This window comes from Protopterus annectens, chromosome 4.part0 (genome assembly GCF_019279795.1).
Source record: "Protopterus annectens isolate FY-2018-M chromosome 4.part0, PAN1.0, whole genome shotgun sequence".
Taxonomy (NCBI): Eukaryota; Metazoa; Chordata; order Ceratodontiformes; family Protopteridae; genus Protopterus; species Protopterus annectens.
The window spans coordinates 1,835,362,707-1,835,382,476 of NC_056733.1; the positions used below are offsets into that span (position 1 = coordinate 1,835,362,707).

At 40.8% G+C, this 19,770-nt stretch overlaps 1 protein-coding gene across 3 annotated transcripts in view; it reads left to right on the top strand.

Annotated features, from left to right (window-relative positions):
• The window catches only part of REEP2 (receptor accessory protein 2), a 795,838-nt gene that overhangs the window by 723,544 nt on the left and 52,524 nt on the right, over positions 1–19,770 (top strand). The gene's annotated exons all lie outside the window — the stretch shown is intronic.

The window sequence follows — 19,770 nt, forward strand, 5'->3', positions numbered from 1 at the left end:
GCAGGTCCATTCTGATTCCTCATGAGTGGTCCCTCTGTCAATCAGTAGCGGACATGATTTTCAACCATTGGGGCCAGCCTTGTTGTGACCTTTTTGCCTGTCCTCTAAACACCAAATGCAACAAGTACTTCACTCTGATCCCCCTCCGGGGGAGTCACTGAGGGGTGCTGTAGTTCACGATTGGCCATGGATTTCCTTTGTGCTTACCCCCCTCTACCATTGATCCCAAAATCTGTACAGAAAGCCAGCAGGTTGAAGAGCTTTTTAATTCTCACTGTCCCCTTCTAACCTCAAGTATGGTTCCCCTTTCTTTGGTCTCACCTGAAATAAACTCAATGGGTACTGGAACCCAATCAGGACCTCCTGTCTCATCTGTCAGAACACCAGCACCCCAAGTTGACCACTTGGTTTCTCCACTTTCAGTGATAATAAGAAGGTCCAGGCTTGCCTGTCCAGTCTGTGACATAATTTTGGCTTCCAAAAGGCCTCCACCAGAAAGGTCTACAATAGCAAGTGGAAAAGGTTTTTCATATGTGTGGGCTGCTGATAACATCAATCCTTTTTCAGATCCTATCTCAACCATCCTTCTTTTTCTTAGCACTCTATTTGAAGAAGGAGCCAGTTTTTCTACTGTAAAACTTGAACTGGCTGCCATATCTGTTTGTCATACTTGTATGGGATCTTCCTGTCTTTCAACTTCCAGGTTATCTAAAGCTTTTATGAAAGGAATATTTCTTCTCAGCCCCCCCCCCATAAAAGACCCTTCTCTCCCTTGGGATCTTATAATTGTTCTTCAGGGCCTTACTCAGAGACCATTTGAACCAGCTGACTATTGCGACATAAAGTCTTTCGCATAGCCACTACTTCAGCTAAAAGAGTGTCCAAGGTTCAAGTGTTATCGGCTAAACCTCCTTGTATCATATTGCACAAAGATAGGGTATCTCTACCTTAGGCATAAAGGAAAGGTCGTTCATAGCCACAGCATCGAACATTAATCAAGCAATTCATTTGCCAGTCTTCTTTCCAAATTTTTCTAATAAAGGTGAATACATATTGCATTTCTTGGATTTTTATAGGCAACTACATTTCTATCGTCACAGAACAAAGAAATACAGAAAGTCTGGCCAACTGTTTGGATCCTTCTCACCAAGTCATTTGGGTCAAGCAGTTTCCAAAACTACCTTGGCTAAATGGATTACTGATTCTATTTCTTTCATTTATTTCCAAAAAGGCATTGAATTGCCTCAACCTCCCATTCTACCAGGTCTATGGCTACTTCATCTGCATTTTCTTCCAGAACCTCAATTGATGAAATCTATGCTGCAGCCACTTTGTCTAAGACTCATACCTTTGTTTCACATTGCTTCTAGAGATAATGTCCAATTTGTAGAGAGCATCTTTTGGCTTGACAGTGCTCCAACATATCATTCCTTGTGGGCCACCAAAGAGGTACATAGCTGGGGACTCTGACCCATCAGTGAGAAAGAGTGAAAAGGACAACATCAGATGTAGAAGTCATATGCTTATCATAACTTGGCATCTGTGTTGTCCATTTTCATTCTTCCTCACTCCCCCCCATCCATCCCATGGTCTTGTCTCCTTGAGAAGATACTTGAAGTAATTTGGAACCCATAGGTTCTAGGTTTGAGCCCCAAACCTCTTGTTCTGTCTGTTCTTATAATTCTTACAGCCGAGTGCTCCTCTAGGCGTTTCTGCAGTTACCTCCTATTGTGCCTCTAGGCGTCAAATATTGCTTGTTCATATTTGCATTAATAATTCCAAAACTATGCTATATATACAAGGCATCAGAATATTTTATCTTGAAGCATACATGATGGCAAACACAGTTGTACTGATATTTGACCACTGTCAATGAGTATTTGTTAAAGCTGTAAGGTGATAACTTCATTTTTTAAAGGCTCAAGCCACACCCACTGGGAGTTAAAGGTACACAATCAAAAGAGCTGTACTGGAAGGAATGAGTTGGGCAGCAAACTCGATCCGAGGAGTTAAGGAAGCTATGGTGTGTTATAGGAAGAGGGAGTAGCTCGAGATTCGGAGCCATTGTCTTGGAAATGTCGCCGAATTGCATCCAATATTGGATCCGGTACCCATCAGTGAGGAAGAATGAAAATGGACAACACAGATGCCAAGTTATGGTAAGTACATAACTTCTATTTAGCAGAGGTATTTGATTTCCCAAAGCATACTATAATACATTTCTTAACATTTAGTTTCATGTTGTGGTTTTGAGGCCAATCATTTGCCTGATTTAGACCGTCTGAAAGGATATTTTCAGTACTGGGGGATTCGGTGATTGTCCTCAGCTTGCAGTTATCTGCAAACTTTGTCATCCAGAGGCCTTCCACATTGGCCTTGGTGTCCAAAATGTACATTCCAAACCTTGTGGCTCACCACTAATAGCCAAACTGTTGCTGGAGTTTGGCTCAAGGACAGAACGTATGTGGCTAAAGGGGGTGAGTTAATTAGCTATCCATCTGGTGATGACCAGTTTTGTGAGTTTACTTATAATACTTGAGTGGGGAATTGTATCAAAATGCCATGGCTAGATCAAAGTAGATGGTATGCACTGTTTTACCCTGATCCATGGCCTTAGTGACTTTCACAAAGAAGTCCACTGGATTTAGTAGGCACGATCTGAAGAAATCCACTTGCTGGACAAAAGCGCTTATAATAAATTAAAGCCGAGTTATACTGGTAACTAAGCATGTTTGAGTTTGTTTCTTCAGTACCTTCATAGAAGAGGAATTGACATCTGACGTTTTGAACTATTTATTGTTGTTGCTTAATATCGTAACGTTTAAGTGTTTTTATTGATTTATTTTTTCATGAATAACAAGGAAGTAAAGTCAGTCCACTACCTTAATGTTGGGGACACTGTTTCCTTGCAGCTCTGCGGTAGTTGTACTTGTTCATCCTGTGACTCGCTTTTTATGATGTGAGGTGGATTTACCAGAGCCATTGGTGATCTTTGTCATTTAATATAATACTACAAAGACGTTGGCATAAATCACTGTGTCACTATCTGTAATATAGTACTACAACTATATTAGCATACATCACTGTGTCACTGTCTATAATGTAATGCTGTGACGACCTTGACATAAGTTACCGTATCACTGTCTGTAATATAATACTACAATAACATCAGTATAAATCACTGTATCACTACCTGTAGTATAATACTATAATGATATTGGCATAAATTACTGTGGAGCTGTCTTTATTATAATGCTACGTAGACATCGGCATAAATCACTGTGCCGTTGTCTGTATTATAATAATACCACAATAATATCTGCATAAATCACTGTATCATTGTCTGTAATAGAATACTACAATGACATCAGCATAGATCACGTGTCATTCTGTGTAATATAATACTATAATGATATCAACATATATCACTTTATCACTGTCTGCAGTATAATATTACAACATCAGCACATATCACTAAAACACTATCAATGATATAATATTACAACAGCAGTACATCACTGAATACATTTCTCTAATACATTTCTATTCCTTTTCCCATACTTTACTTTCTTTTCCTTTCTTACATCATCTTGCCATTGGAAAAAAAAAACACTTTTTATACTTTTGTAAATTCAGTCCACCATTCAGACCAGTTTTTATAGAAGTCCTTCATGGTTATATGATCCTTCCATGACTGCAAAACTTCCCACTTTCTAATTTCTTCCCATAATCTCTCATTTATTCTTTTTATTCCCTTTCCTGTTTTAATATACTCCCTTTCTTCAGTCACCTCCATCCATATTGCTAAAAAAACACACCACAACTGTATCAGCATCTGTTACCCCCAAACCTTTCAGTAATACAAAATAATCAATTTCAGATCCAAGTGTCCCTTCCATAAGTCCATTGACTTTTGTTTCACACAGTTAATCTACCACTTTTTATCACTTCATGTATTTTGTACACCTTTTCCTTTCTTTTTACATTTCCCCTTAAATCACAAAGTCTGCAATTATAATTTTTAACCACCACATAGTCTATTATTTGATGAAACAGATGCTTTCCTTGCTAGCTATATGTGCATATAATGTTATAATTCTCCACATCACACCCTCTACAGTTAACCTTCCCATCGTTACCAGTGCCGCATTTAGTATTTTCATTGTTTTTTACACAACACAGCCACTCCAGAACAATGCTCACTTCTTAAGTTCCACTCCATAATTTCTCTGTTTGCAGTCTTTCTTCATTTGTCAAGAATCCTGCAACCTCTAATAGAATAACATCCACATCACATTTAGCACACCATTCCAGTCTCCTTGTCCTTATTACAGTGTTAATAATACTGTTCACATTTACTGAAGGAACCCTAAAGTTGTTGCTTTTCCTTTTTTTTGAGTTTAGGGGAAATAGTAAAAATAAGAAAAAGAAAATTTAGGAATGTTTCCCCAGCTGAATATTTTGTCCTGGGTTTATGTACAAATAATCCTTGATCCTCAGAATCAAATTTTTCACTGGCTAGAACTTCACAAAAATGATTAGTATCAATTCCTTTTGCTGACCTCTCTTCCTGCATTCACTCTCGTCTTTTCATTTTTCTCCTCCATATTTTTCTTTTACAATTTCTTCTTCACCTATTTCAGCAACTCCCCCAGCCTCTTATTGTCCTTCCTTGCATATGTTTTCTTCCCTTCCCCCTTCTGTTTCACTATTTACTGTTTGCTCTTGACAATACATCCAAAAGTGTTCCTTCTTTATACAACCTGCATTCAGCTGCTATCGTGTAATGTCGATTATGCAATAAAAGATGAGAGAATTCAAAAAATACGCATGTTGATTGGACAGCCCAACCAGCATGCCCATTGTAAATAAAAAAAAATCTGACTGCTAAGGTACCACTAAGCAGCCAGACTTGTAATTAATGTAAGATAGATAACAGCATTCTAAACTGAGGTTACACCAAAGTATGAGACAAATTAGACACATTCTACATAATTAAAGAAACAGAAACATACCTGATTTTCCTCATATTTTTCTGATGCCCTTAGTAAAATTTTATATATATATATATTTTTTTATTTTTTAATTGTAACTAAAAAAAAGCAGTAGAGATGCTTTTTTTTCCACTGCTTCTTTTGAACTAATGTACTGTGCAAGCATGGAAACATAAATCACATAAGCGTGCACAGCACGTCAGCAAAGAGAACACAGAAGACTAAAGCGTCATTATACAAATACATTATTTATCATAGGTAAGCAATTTTTCTTAAATAATGTTATTTTATAATAGCAATAATCTAAGGCTCTGTATGGGTATATCAGGATTTACCCACAGTTGGCTTTGTTGAATCACCTGGGCTTCACCCTCGTGATCAAACCACACCAACCGTGGGTGAATCCTAATATACCCACACACGGTCATGGATTATTGCTTAAATATAGCACTGCCTGACAGCTGTAACAACGTAGAGATTACCCATAACACTGATCTCCCCTATTAGGAGATGAACAATTTGTCCCATCCAAAACCATCCCTTATTTCCATCGATTCATAATGTTCCTATTTACAGTATCCACATGAACAATCATGCTGTTAAAAAACTGAGTCAAAAGAAAAGATATGATGTTGTCAATTTTCATTCATTCCTCAGCTAATAAGATTGGATCTGATCGTCTGATCTGACTTCGCCATTATACTAGCTTGTGGCCTCTAACAAACACTTGAGCTTCTTCCCTACCGATAATGCACCACCCCTAACATCCCCAGATCTTGTTCGCTGCTTTAGCGTTTGGATGTGGTCACCTACAGCTCTCGAGTTTTCAGTGGAAGATAAGTTAATTTTTCATATTTACTTTCTAAAAACTTCTACAAACTACTATTTCGTTAATCTTTAATCCTTGTACTTTATCTTAAGTCGTTTCTTCTGCTCTATTTCTTACACTTTAAGTGTAAAACTTTGCCACCGTCATTGGTAGGCCTAACTCCTTTCCTTTACCCTTTTTTACACGTAGTGTAATCTCTGTAGTCATCATTGTTGGCATTCTCTCTTTACCTACACTTTTTTTGTAGTTCTCCAGTACCATTGCGGGTACTTCCCTTTTCCCCTTTTCTTTCTGTCTATTAAAAAAGGCTTACTTTAATTCTACTTTCTTAACTAGAAAAATGTCTGAGAAAGGTCCAGCAGGTTTAAAAAAATGTGACAAGTGCAGGCACAAGTTGCCTTTGTCTGATGCCCACAGTCTTTGCGTGTATTGTTTAGGACCAGAACACTTGCAACAGGACTGCAATATTTGCCATGGGATCAACCCCTGAGCACTAGCAGACAAGAAAAATAAGCTGATTTTAAAAGGTTTACTGCCATCTTTTTCTGAAGCCGTTGCTGGGGTTAAATCCCTCAAACACAAGTCTAGAGGACTAAACCTTCTGACTCTCCAGCTTCCTGTTCATTGGAGCCTAAAAAGAAGAAGGAGAAGCTGGATCCAAAGTCACTTGCAATCCAATCCTCTACGGATCCTGTTAAGCCTCTGTTGGACCGTACAGTCTCAGATCTGAAACCTTTACCTAGGGCAGCATACTGTCTGAGCCTGGATCTTGTTCCATCCAGAGTGCCCTCTCCCTTTTCAGCAAGGTGCTCCAAATCGCCATCCTTGGTTTCTTCTCGTTCCTCCAGGAGTCTCCTGGAAGCAGATATGGAGAGGATGAGAAGGAAATTCTTCACATAGCAATTTCAGAGAGGAGTTCTCATGGTTCCTACCCCCTTCGGGTCAGGAACTCTAAAACCACAGGTTGGATTAGAGAAGCAGCTGTAATGGATGGAGTAGTAGATATTCAGAGTCCACAGATCTGAACGTTCCGGGTCTGTCAGGTTCAGATCCGAAGAGAGCACCATCTTTGGATCCCAGTACTGCTCTGAGTGTACCGGGTCCAAAATCCTCGGAGCTGCATAACTCTCAGAGCTGAAGCACTCCTGTTGGATCTGGGAGGATGGAGTCGACTCTGAGGTTTTTGGAGCCGTCTCTTCCTCTAAGAGCTTTGGCACTGGACAACTCAGCTCTGAATTCTTGCCTTGGGTGTATTACTTTTGGTGTGGAGGGAGGCAACAAGCCAGAAACTCGTTTTCTTGGCTCCATTGTCTTTCTTCTTACCAGAACAGTCTGCCTTTGAGGTTGTGAAAAGAGTGTTCTGTGTTCCAGTAGATGCCATGGTCATGGCAGCAGCTACTAAAAAAAGAATTTGCAAAACAGAGATCCACTGTCCATCCCCTTAATAGAGAGTCTAGGGTGATAGATTTAGGAAGTGTGTTTATGCTTTATTGACTTTTGCACTAAGATTGCTGAACTATTTGGCACATTTTATGAGGCTTCAAAGAGATTTGAGTAAATAGCTATTGAAATCTGTTTCTGGACCTGAAATTCCTGAGGCTCAATCTTCAGTAGTGTCTCAGTTGGCTTACAGACTGTATCTAGTTTGTCCATGAAGCTTATCTTGCATGCTGCAGAAGGCATCGCAAGGGCTGTGGGTTCAGGCATTTCCATAAGGAGGCATGCGTGGATGTACCTGTGTGATTTTGTGGAGCCCTTCAAGTCATCCTTCGTCAATGCTTCCTTTGACAACACCTCTTTATTTGGCCCCACAGTAAAGGATACACTATACAGGTGTGAGAAAAATGGAAAGACCCTCTCTGCAGTGGGCATGCATTTTTTGACCCCTCAAAGGACCTTTTCCAGGACTCAAAGGGGAGGTCAAAAAATGTGGTTCGGAAAATCTCAGGGTCCTTTTCAGGACTCATGTGGAGTTTGTTCCCCCAGAGGCAGAGAGGGGAGCGATAATGGGCACAGAGAATTATTTCCAGAGGTTATATAATTCCTTTTTCCCTACCACCTCCATTATCAAGAAAAATTCCTGATGTTCTGCCCAATCAGAGGAAAGGATCAGCTCTAGAAATCCAAAATCTGTTAGGAAAAAAAAGTCATCCAAGAAATCCTACCAGAGCAGATAGAATCTGGAACTTACTCAAGATTATTTTTAGTGGCAAAGAAAACAGGAGACTGGATACCAATTCTGGATCTCAGTTTATTGAAAAAGTCAGTTTGACACACAAAGTTCCAGGTGGTCATGGTTCAGTCCATTCTGCCCTTTCTTGGCAAGGATGACTGAATGTGCTTTATAGATCTTCAGGATGCGTACTATCACATAAAGATAAACAGACGATCCAGAAGGTACTTATGTTTCTGGCTGGGTTACCAATTCAGAGCACTGCCCTTTGGCCTCACCACAGCCCCCAGGGTGTTCACCAAGTGCATGGCAGTGGTTGAAGCACACTTGAGACAGCAAGGATTCCAGGTGTTTCCATATTTAGATAACTGGCTCATTACCACCCCGACCAGGCATCCACAATAGAAGTGTGGGATTAGGTGTTACAGACTTATGTGCATCTTGGAATAACCGTAAATTACAAGTCTCATTTGCAACCAACCGAGACATTAGAATTCATAGGAGCAGTGTTCGACACAGTATCTATGGTAGCTTCCCTTCAAAAAATGCAGGTTAGGAAGACAACTTGCTGTACCAGAATTTCAGCCCATTTAATTTTGCAAGCCCTGGGATCATTGTTCGTGGCAATAATGTTAGTCCCTTTAGCAAGATTCCAAATGAGAATTCTACAACGGAAGCTAGCAACACAATGGTCAGTGCTTTCTCAGCCCATGTCTATGAAGATAAGAATAACCCAGGTATACAAATGATGCCTTTCCTGGTGGATGCAGTCAGAACAGCTGTTACAAGGTTGTCCTTTCATCCTCCCTCAGCGCAAGGCCATATTGGGAGGGGGCATTTTCTGGGGAAAACAGGGACCAGGGGTCTTGGACTAAGAGGCCAACTTGCATATGAATGTTCTGGAAATGAAAGCGGTGCTTTTGGCATTGTAAATATTCCAAGACTCTCTCCCTCTTGGGACTATTGTAGTCCAGACAGACAATATGCCAGTAGTTTGGTACATCAACAAGCAAGGGGGAACCAGATCTTATCCTGTATGTGGAGAAGCCCTCAGAGTGTGGCAATGGGCGATATCTTCCAACCGTTTTCTAATAGCAATGCACATTATGAGGAAGTCCAATGTGATAGCAGATTCAGCAGATCCATCTTACTACCTCATGAGTGGTCTCTCAACAACAAAGTGACAGAAATGGTTTTCAATCGGTGGGGCCAACCTTGCTGCAATCTTTTTGTATCTCCCCTAATCAACAATTGCAGCAGCTTCTTTCCCCTGGTCCCTTCACTGGGAGAATCGCAGAGGGATGCTGTACTCCATGATTGCCCTCCAGTCTTCTATATGCTTATCCTCCGACCCCCCCCCCCTTAATTCCAATATTCCTTCAGAAAGCAGCTCGGTTGAAAAGCATAGTCATCCTCATCGCTCCTTACTGGCCTTGACAGATTTGGTTTCCCTTCCTGTGGCCTCATCTACTATAACCACCTTGGATTCTGGATCTAATTCGAGACCTTCTGTCTCACCCGACAGGCATGGTTCACCCAGATATCGAAAATCTCAAACTAATAGCATGGTTTCTCCAATTCCCTTAATAGCCAGGCAACCTACGCTCTCTTCTCCTGTCCATTCTATACTTTTATCTTCCCATAAACCTTCTACTAGGAAACTCTACAGAAGTAAATTGAAAAGGTTTGTTTGTTGGGCAGAGCAAAATCAGATAGACACCTTCTCAGCTCCAATTTAGTCTGTTCTAGAATTTTTAGTAAGCTTATTTAATGAGCTTGCAAGTTCATCATCTATTAAAGTTCAACTCATGGCTTCCTTCCTAAGGTGGTGTCAGAATTCAACATCAACCAATCAGTTAATTTGCCAGTATTCTTTCCAAAATTTGCAAATAAAGGAGAATATATGTTGCACTTACTAGATGTTCATAGACAATTATGTCTCTATCTACACAGAACAAAAGAGATTAGAAAGACTGATCAGCTATTTGTTTCCTTTGCTCATAATAAATTGGGCAAATCACTTAGAAAGGTAACTTTGGCTAGATGCTTGACAGATTGCATATTCTACAACAAATTGAATCTCCACTTACCAAAACCATTAAAGGCTCATTCAGCCAGATCTGTGGCAACTTCTGCTGTATTTGAGTCTAGAGCTTCTTTGGAAGATATATGTGCAGCTGCAACTTGGTCAAGTCCTCATACCTTTACCACTCATTACAGACTAGATCTGGTCTCGAGGAGAAGAGCAGCCTTTGGCTCAACTGTGCTCAGGAATATCCTTTCTTAAAGTCCTCCTGGGAACTTAGGTAGCTAGGGACTCTGTCCCATTAGTTGAAGAATGAATGAAAATTGACTACACCATATAAAGAGGTTATGTGCTTACCATGACATTCCATCTGTGTTGTCCAATTTTATTCTTCCTCATCTCCCCACCCACCATCCCCCTCCATTTTTCATAACTGACTTCTGGGGGAATGAGACTCTTCAGGACACCTACGTCCTTTGTATTGAACTCCAATTATGGCAATTTCTTTATAGTTTTCCTGTCAGCCTGCAAACAAGATCTGACGGATGTTAGGGGTGGTACATTATGGCTAGGGAAGGCTCGAGAGTTTGTTGGAGGCCACGAGCTAGTATAATGGCCATGTCTTGATCCCATTAGTTGAGGAAGAATGAAAATGGACAGCACAGATGGAACGTTATGGTATGTGCATAACTTCTTTTTTAACACTAATATATAAATGTAAAGCAGTTAAATGAATAAGCAGATTTGCATAATAAAAGAATAATGGCAGTATAATTGCGCTACACTTTAATTATTACTTTGTATGAGACTGTAGGAGACTAGTATACAACTTTGCACTGCTGCCTTACAACTTCCAGCAGTGACTTATTGCTCACATATTGGCTATAACACCACCACCATCATCTTCATTATGTTACATACTCTTGCTAGCTATATCCTCAGGCATTGTCAATACTATTAGAAGACATGCTATTGGCTGGGAACACACAGGTCTGAACGTTTAGTTTCCCATTGACTTTGAGTAATGACTTATCATGCTTAACCTCAGGAGTGTCATCTCCTGAGACAGTGCACTGCAACTGTTTTTGGAAAATGTTAGCCTCTCAAGTTTAAATGGTAAAAGAACACTGCCTTGAGTTATAATATAGTAAGTACATTGTTCAGAATAGACATATATAGCTTAAGTGGTGAATTTCATGTATTTTTAAGTCAACACAAAGCCACTATGCAAACCGCAGACCTTATTTATGAACCAGTTTACCATAAGTCTGTGTGGAAGGGCTGAATGCATGCAGTGTGACAATGGAGGGCTTTTCTGCTGTGAGTTTCATTCATTTTTGGACCCCATACAAAAATGGACACAGAAAGTTTGCTGGTTTATAGGTTCATAGGTTGGTACTGGGCTATCTGCCCGAAGGTATATATTAGCCCAGCTACGCCAGCGGTATTCACCGCCTTTAGTAGTACCCTAGACCCTTGTACTAGCAGCTAGTACCCTTGGCCACTATCTAGTAGTGCTGTTAGTGTGATCCCCGGTGTGAACTTTCTGTTACCCATCCACTCATCAAGGTTCCTCTTGAAGAGTGATAGTGAGGGGCTCTGTCTTATGTAGATCGGGACCCAGTTCCATAGTAAGGGAAGTCTCTGTGAAGGGAATCTATCCCTCCAGCATGTTCTATTCATTGTTGTGTTGAGGTTTATATCCCTAGAGCGTGTAGCTCGAGTAGATTTGGTTTTGCTAATATGGAGCATGTTCAACAATTCTGGGTTGGACATGGCTCTGTACGTTAGACAGAGATCGCCTCTGAAAAAGCTAAGACTGTTCTCTGTTGCATACCGCTTTCTCAATCGTGCTGCATAGGGCAACTGTTTGAGGCCAATAATCCTCTTGGTTAGGTACTTGTCTAGCCAGGTACATTCCAATTGGTGCATTGTACTCAATAATGGGTCTGATGAGGGAAGAGTAGAGGGGCACCATTACATCCTTAGATCTTGATGCGAACCCTTTTATGATCAGATGGGTCACATAGAAGCTTTTTCTAACCACTTTGGCAACATGGTTATCAAAGGAAAGCTGACTATCTACTTGGGTCCCTAGATCCCTTATTTCTTCAGGGGATTACCTGCTATGTTGTAGTTTATGGTACTCTGTTTTTTCCAAAGGGGATTACTACGCATTTTGTTGCATTTAGCTTGAGACCATGGCTTTGACACCATGCATCAGTCTCATTTAGGGCCTTCTGGAGGATCTCCATGTCGGCCGGAGACTCTATTATAGCACCCAGTTTGCAGTCGTCCGCAAACTTAGTCAGCCACAGCCCTTCCGTGCTTTCCTGTACTTCTGAGAAGTATATGCCAAACAGGAGGGGCCCCAGGACAGAGCCCTGAGGCACACCACTTGTTACTGGTCTTGATTCGGACATAAATCCCGCTACTTTTACTTTATGGGATCTGTTTGAGAGCCAGTTTGCGATCCATCTTGTGACATAAGGGTTTATGCCCAGGCTGGTGAGCTTATCAATAATACCTGAATGGGGAATGGTGTCAAATGCTTTAGCAAGGTCAAGGTAAGCCGTGTGTACCTCCTTTCCCTTATCTATAGCTGAGTAACTGTCTCAAAGAAATCCACCAGGTTCAGGAGGCATGATCTGCCCTTGACGAAGCCGAACTGTGTGGGGTCCAGTGACTGGAGGTTCCCAATCTCTCCAGTTATGAGTTCCATAATGATTCGCCCATAGCTTTACAGATCAGACTGGTCAGGCTTATTGGTCGGTAGTTCCCAGGGTCATTTGTGGCCCCACCCTTGTGTAGCGGGACCACCATTGCCATGCGCCATTCTATGGGCACATATCCTGTGGAGAGGCAGAGACTGAACAGGGTATTAAGATGCGGGTTAATTCCTTTTGGAGCTCATGTATGACAGCCTGGGACACCATCTGGTCCCATGGAGGCAGTGTTTTTTTCCTTCCCCCCAACACCTCGTCCTTTGTATTGAACTCCAATTATGGCAATTTCTTTATAGTTTTCCTGTCAGCCTGCAAACAAGATCTGACGGATGTTAGGGGTGGTACATTATGGCTAGGGAAGGCTCGAGAGTTTGTTGGAGGCCACGAGCTAGTATAATGGCCATGTCTTGATCCCATTAGTTGAGGAAGAATGAAAATGGACAGCACAGATGGAACGTTATGGTATGTGCATAACTTCTTTTTTAACACTAATATATAAATGTAAAGCAGTTAAATGAATAAGCAGATTTGCATAATAAAAGAATAATGGCAGTATAATTGCGCTACACTTTAATTATTACTTTGTATGAGACTGTAGGAGACTAGTATACAACTTTGCACTGCTGCCTTACAACTTCCAGCAGTGACTTATTGCTCACATATTGGCTATAACACCACCACCATCATCTTCATTATGTTACATACTCTTGCTAGCTATATCCTCAGGCATTGTCAATACTATTAGAAGACATGCTATTGGCTGGGAACACACAGGTCTGAACGTTTAGTTTCCCATTGACTTTGAGTAATGACTTATCATGCTTAACCTCAGGAGTGTCATCTCCTGAGACAGTGCACTGCAACTGTTTTTGGAAAATGTTAGCCTCTCAAGTTTAAATGGTAAAAGAACACTGCCTTGAGTTATAATATAGTAAGTACATTGTTCAGAATAGACATATATAGCTTAAGTGGTGAATTTCATGTATTTTTAAGTCAACACAAAGCCACTATGCAAACCGCAGACCTTATTTATGAACCAGTTTACCATAAGTCTGTGTGGAAGGGCTGAATGCATGCAGTGTGACAATGGAGGGCTTTTCTGCTGTGAGTTTCATTCATTTTTGGACCCCATACAAAAATGGACACAGAAAGTTTGCTGGTTTATAGGTTCATAGGTTGGTACTGGGCTATCTGCCCGAAGGTATATATTAGCCCAGCCACGTTGTGCGGTATTCACCGCCCCTTTAGTAGTTCCCTAGACCCTTGTACTAGCAGCTAGTACCCTTGGCCACTATCTAGTAGTGCTGTTAGTGTGATCCCCGGTGTGAACTTTCTGTTACCCATCCACTCATCAAGGTTCCTCTTGAAGAGTGATAGTGAGGGGCTCTGTCTTATGTAGATCGGGACCCAGTTCCATAGTAAGGGAAGTCTCTGTGAAGGGAATCTATCCCTCCAGCATGTTCTATTCATTGTTGTGTTGAGGTTTATATCCCTAGAGCGTGTAGCTCGAGTAGATTTGGTTTTGCTAATATGGAGCATGTTCAACAATTCTGGGTTGGACATGGCTCTGTCGTTAGACAGAGATCGCCTCTGAAAAAGCTAAGACTGTTCTCTGTTGCATACCGCTTTCTCAATCGTGCTGCATAGGGCAACTGTTTGAGGCCAATAATCCTCTTGGTTAGGTACTTGTCTAGCCAGGTACATTCCAATTGGTGCATTGTACTCAATAATGGGTCTGATGAGGGAAGAGTAGAGGGGCACCATTACATCCTTAGATCTTGATGCGAACCCTTTTATGATCAGATGGGTCACATAGAAGCTTTTTCTAACCACTTTGGCAACATGGTTATCAAAGGAAAGCTGACTATCTACTTGGGTCCCTAGATCCCTTATTTCTTCAGGGGATTACCTGCTATGTTGTAGTTTGCGGGTACTCTGTTTTTTCCAAAGGGGATTACTACGCATTTTGTTGCATTTAGCTTGAGACCATGGCTTTGACACCATGCATCAGTCTCATTTAGGGCCTTCTGGAGGATCTCCATGTCGGCCGGAGACTCTATTATAGCACCCAGTTTGCAGTCGTCCGCAAACTTAGTCAGCCACAGCCCTTCCGTGCTTTCCTGTACTTCTGAGAAGTATATGCCAAACAGGAGGGGCCCCAGGACAGAGCCCTGAGGCACACCACTTGTTACTGGTCTTGATTCGGACATAAATCCCGCTACTTTTACTTTATGGGATCTGTTTGAGAGCCAGTTTGCGATCCATCTTGTGACATAAGGGTTTATGCCCAGGCTGGTGAGCTTATCAATAATACCTGAATGGGGAATGGTGTCAAATGCTTTAGCAAGGTCAAGGTAAGCCGTGTGTACCTCCTTTCCCTTATCTATAGCTGAGTAACTGTCTCAAAGAAATCCACCAGGTTCAGGAGGCATGATCTGCCCTTGACGAAGCCGAACTGTGTGGGGTCCAGTGACTGGAGGTTCCCAATCTCTCCAGTTATGAGTTCCATAATGATTCGCTCCATAGCTTTACAGATCAGACTGGTCAGGCTTATTGGTCGGTAGTTCCCAGGGTCATTTGTGGCCCCACCCTTGTGTAGCGGGACCACCATTGCCATGCGCCATTCTATGGGCACATATCCTGTGGAGAGGCAGAGACTGAACAGGGTATTAAGATGCGGGGTTAATTCCTTTTGGAGCTCATGTATGACAGCCTGGGACACCATCTGGTCCCATGGAGGCAGTGTTTTTAGCTTTAGCTAGAGCCTTGTTAACCAACGTATCGGTTTATGGTTAACTTGCCATTTATCATAAGGATAAACATTTTTAAAATTAAAATATATCCAAACTGGATTTATTTCTTAAAAATGTTTTTCTGTTTTTTATACTTAGTATAGTAAAGTTAGGAGGTTTCTCCTAAACCAGCAGAAGTTTCTTTGGAGAGTAGACATCCCAGGATCCTATGGGAAATATTAATCAAGCATGAAAACATGGCTGTAAAACATTTTATTTTAAAAATAAACAAAAATTTAAACAAGACACTGTGCTTTGTCCCCCTGAACTTTATCAGGCTGTGAACTAACAACAACAATTGATTATCCTTGTATAAGTTCTATAACCTTTTGAACAATTACTTTATTATAATGCCACAAATATGCATATTAAAACAAATTATTGCTTCAGATGTCTTTGAATAAAGTAGCAAATTGGAAGATCTTTAAAATAAAGCTGGGAAGCACAAACATTTAGCCTGATTTGCCAGCTGTGCTCATTTTGGTTTAGTAAATCATCCTCCAAAGCAGCTTTACACTGTCCTGATTTTACTTTCTCTAATGCAGCAAATAAAAAAAATGTCCTTATTTGTTTTAAAATGCTGAAACATGTTAACATTCTTACAAGGAATAGTAATAGCATGCTCATATATTCACCACTGCAGTTTTCCAAATGCTATTCCTACATAAAAATCACTGTAAATTGTGCACCACACAGTCTATACCATAAATACAACAGTGCATGAAAAAATACCAGGTGCAACATAAAATCTTTCTCCCACTTTTAAAATCATTGCAGCTGAATCTGTATGTGTGCACTGACTACTGGAGTCACTAGCTATCATATTTTTTGCCTCTCTAAAAGGTAGTTGAGACTTTTTCCCATTTTTGTATACAAAGCTGAGTGCTTCATCTACCCAGTAGGTGAAGTAAGTATATCTGTACTTGTGGGGGTGCAGAGGATGCAGTCCTCCATTGGGGGGTGTACTTGATCCCTACAAAAATACTGTTTTGTGCTATTTTCTTTAAAATCAGTGATGCTGTCGTTGATGCTTTTACTCAACTAAGCTCTGTAGCTGAGTGGTTCTAAGAATGCTCATCTTTTATAAATTTTGCACCTTGCTTTATAAAAGAAAAATGCTACAGAGATAAAATGATTTCAGCTTTCCAGCTACAGTATGCTTGTGTGTTAAATATATAACGTGCAAGATTCACTGTTATTATGTAGCAATGTTCATGATGTATTGTATGCCTGCATTCATTGGACCATATTAAACACATTAGATTCCTAGGTTAGACTGAATTTGGGAGATGTTAAGGTAGCATTAATATATATGCTGCAAGGCTTTGGTATATTTATGGTAGAGCTCACCGTGGATTTCATTTTGCCCTTATTGAAATCATTGTAAGTTGATCAGTCCTGGATGGCCTGGTCATTGACAATGGTATTATTTTTATTTTGACATGTAGGCAAAAGTGCAGGATATTTCTTCTGCCATAAAGATGACTCCACAGGGCCAGACACATCAAATCAAATTTATATGTAAACCAACAACGATCAAAGCATGTCATGTACATGAATAAATCTTCAAAATTATGTGCTGTCTCATGAGAAAACCTTACTATTAAGTTTAATCAGTAGGCATATCTTTCATGTGAACTGAAGCCCAAAGTCATTGCCATTTTGTTTCATGCAAACAATCACTGTGTGGTCTTATTTTATATTCAGCACTGCAATGCTAAATGCTGCTTTCCGCAATAATCGTAGATGAGTGGTACAATTAAATTATATACATTTTAACAGCATATGTAGGCTATATATTCATAATATTACTCATATGACAGCAAAGAAAGAAATCATCAAAACCATTTTGCTATGCCAAAATATCGGTTTTACATGATCATTCAAATGCTGTGTGTTGCTTCATCAAGATCATAAAGTACAAAGTAAAATGTCACAGGTGTATTTGGAAAAAGTATTTCCCTTCCATCAATGCATTAGTTTTAACATGGCCAGAATATCTGCTGTATGCTTTCTTAGCTGCTTGGCAGACAGCACAGCACAAGAAGAACTGCACTTCTCAAGTATTATTGCAATGCATTGCTTTCTTATTGCACAGTGTATCAGATAGTGTTTGCAGAGATGTAAAATAGTTTGAAATATTCCTTACCCAAATAAAATAAGATCTGATGTTGTGAATTTTCATGCATTCCTCAGCAATTGGGTTCAGATTCAACCCTCGGATCCAACTCAGAAGTCTTTTACAGCTCGTGGCCACTAGAACTCTCGAACTCCTCCCTTATCCATAATGCTCTATCCCTAATATACATCAGATCTCATTTGCAGCTTTCACATATGGATGTGATCGCTGTGAGCTCTCAAACGTTAATACAAGTTTTTTCAGATACATTTAATTACCTTTCATTGACTTATCAGTCTTTTTTTTCTGATCTGTTACTATCTCTTATATCCTCCGTACCTACACTATGTAATGTATTTCTTATTACCATTGTTGGTATTTTTCTTTCTGTCCCCTTCCCTTTCTAATACCATTGTTGGTATTACTTTCAGTGGAATCTTTTTTGTTCCTGTCCAAAAAAAATGGAAAGAAGAACAGAAAAAAAAAAATCTTTTTTTTTTTTAAGTGCTAAAGTGGCAGGAAAACCTTCTGGCTTTAAAACATGCAAAAAATTTGGGCACAAACTATCTTTATCTGATGCTCACAATTGGTACATTTATTGTTTGGGCCCTGATCACCTCAAAGTGGATTGTGAAATATGCAAATCTTTCAATCCTAGGGTGGTCGTTGATCATAAAAACAAAGTGATACCGAAGGGTCTTCTTCCTTTGACCTTTTCTGGGGCTCAACCCTCAAGATCTGACAAAACAGAGCACAGAAAGAGGCCATCTTATCCATCTGGGATTTCTACCCCTTCCTCGGATCCGCTGTTGGAGCTGTCTCAGAAGAAGTCAAAGAAGTCCGATCCGAAGTCAAGATTGTCTGATCAGTCGGCATCAGATGTTCAGTCTACTTCCTTGGATCCAGTGGTGTTGGATTTGAAGCCTTTACTCCGAGTGAGGTATTCATCCTCTTTGGATCCAGTGCCCTCTATCCTCTCATTCTTCCAAAAGCATGACAGAAGTTGACATGGTTAGAATGATCAGGAAGTTTCTCTCAGAACAGATTCAGATGAGAGTTCTTCCAGCTCTTACCTCTTCTGGTCAGGAATCCCTTACCAGTATTACACCAGCTGTCTTGGCTTCTTCTCCGATCTGATCTGTGATTTTAGGAGCCCTTGGATCGAAGTTTTCTGGGACTCTCTGTGTTGGATCCAAAGATCATCATATCTTCTGCTCCAGTGCATTCTTTGAGTGTACTGGCTCTGAGCGTGTCAGCCAGACAACTCTTGAGTCCAAAGCTCCCCTGTCGGGTCTGAGGTGTTAGAGTTGACTCCAACATTGTCAGCGCCATCTCTGCCCCTCAGAACTTTAGCATTGGACAACTCGGCTCTGATCTCTACCTTGAGTGGACTGCCCTCACGTCAGAGGGAGCCGATGGTCCAGAAGCATGGCTTATCAGCTCTATTGGCCTCCTTCTCCCCGAGGCACTCTGCCTTCAAGGTAATAGAGAGTATTTTCTGCTTCTGCAGGACAGATGGTTCCTCCATCCTCAGATCTCCCCTGTGGATCCCGTATGGCTCTGTGCCTTGAGTCTCATCACTCTACTCCACAGGGACAGCCAACTGAAAGTGTCCAGCCTGCCCAGCAGGGTATTTTCATTTCTCCCCTTAAGAGTCGCCCACTGAAGATACCGATTTTGATGAGGGGGAAGGGTTGCCAAGGTCAGCACCTGATGATGTCTCCTTTGGAGACATCCTGGAAATCCTCAAGCAAAGGGGTGTTTAGTCTATCAGTAACCCTTCCCAATAGGAATTGGTATTCATGGAAGCCTTTGGGTCTGGCCATCTACATCCTGGATGACTCCACTAGCTGTCGAGCTCATTGATTTGATCTCTAGGCAGTTATGGAAGGAATCAGACCCTGTTGATCCGATCCCCAAAAGACTAGACAGGATTTTGGCACCACCTAAAGGAAGAGAGTTTTGGAGTAAGGGAGCACTGGTAGATGCCATAGTCATGGTGGCAGCCACAAAGAAAGAATTTGCAGAAAAGAGTTCTTCTTTCCATTCCCCCTAACACGTAGTCAAGGATGTTGGACAAATTTGGGAAGTGTGTATATGCTTCAGCGACC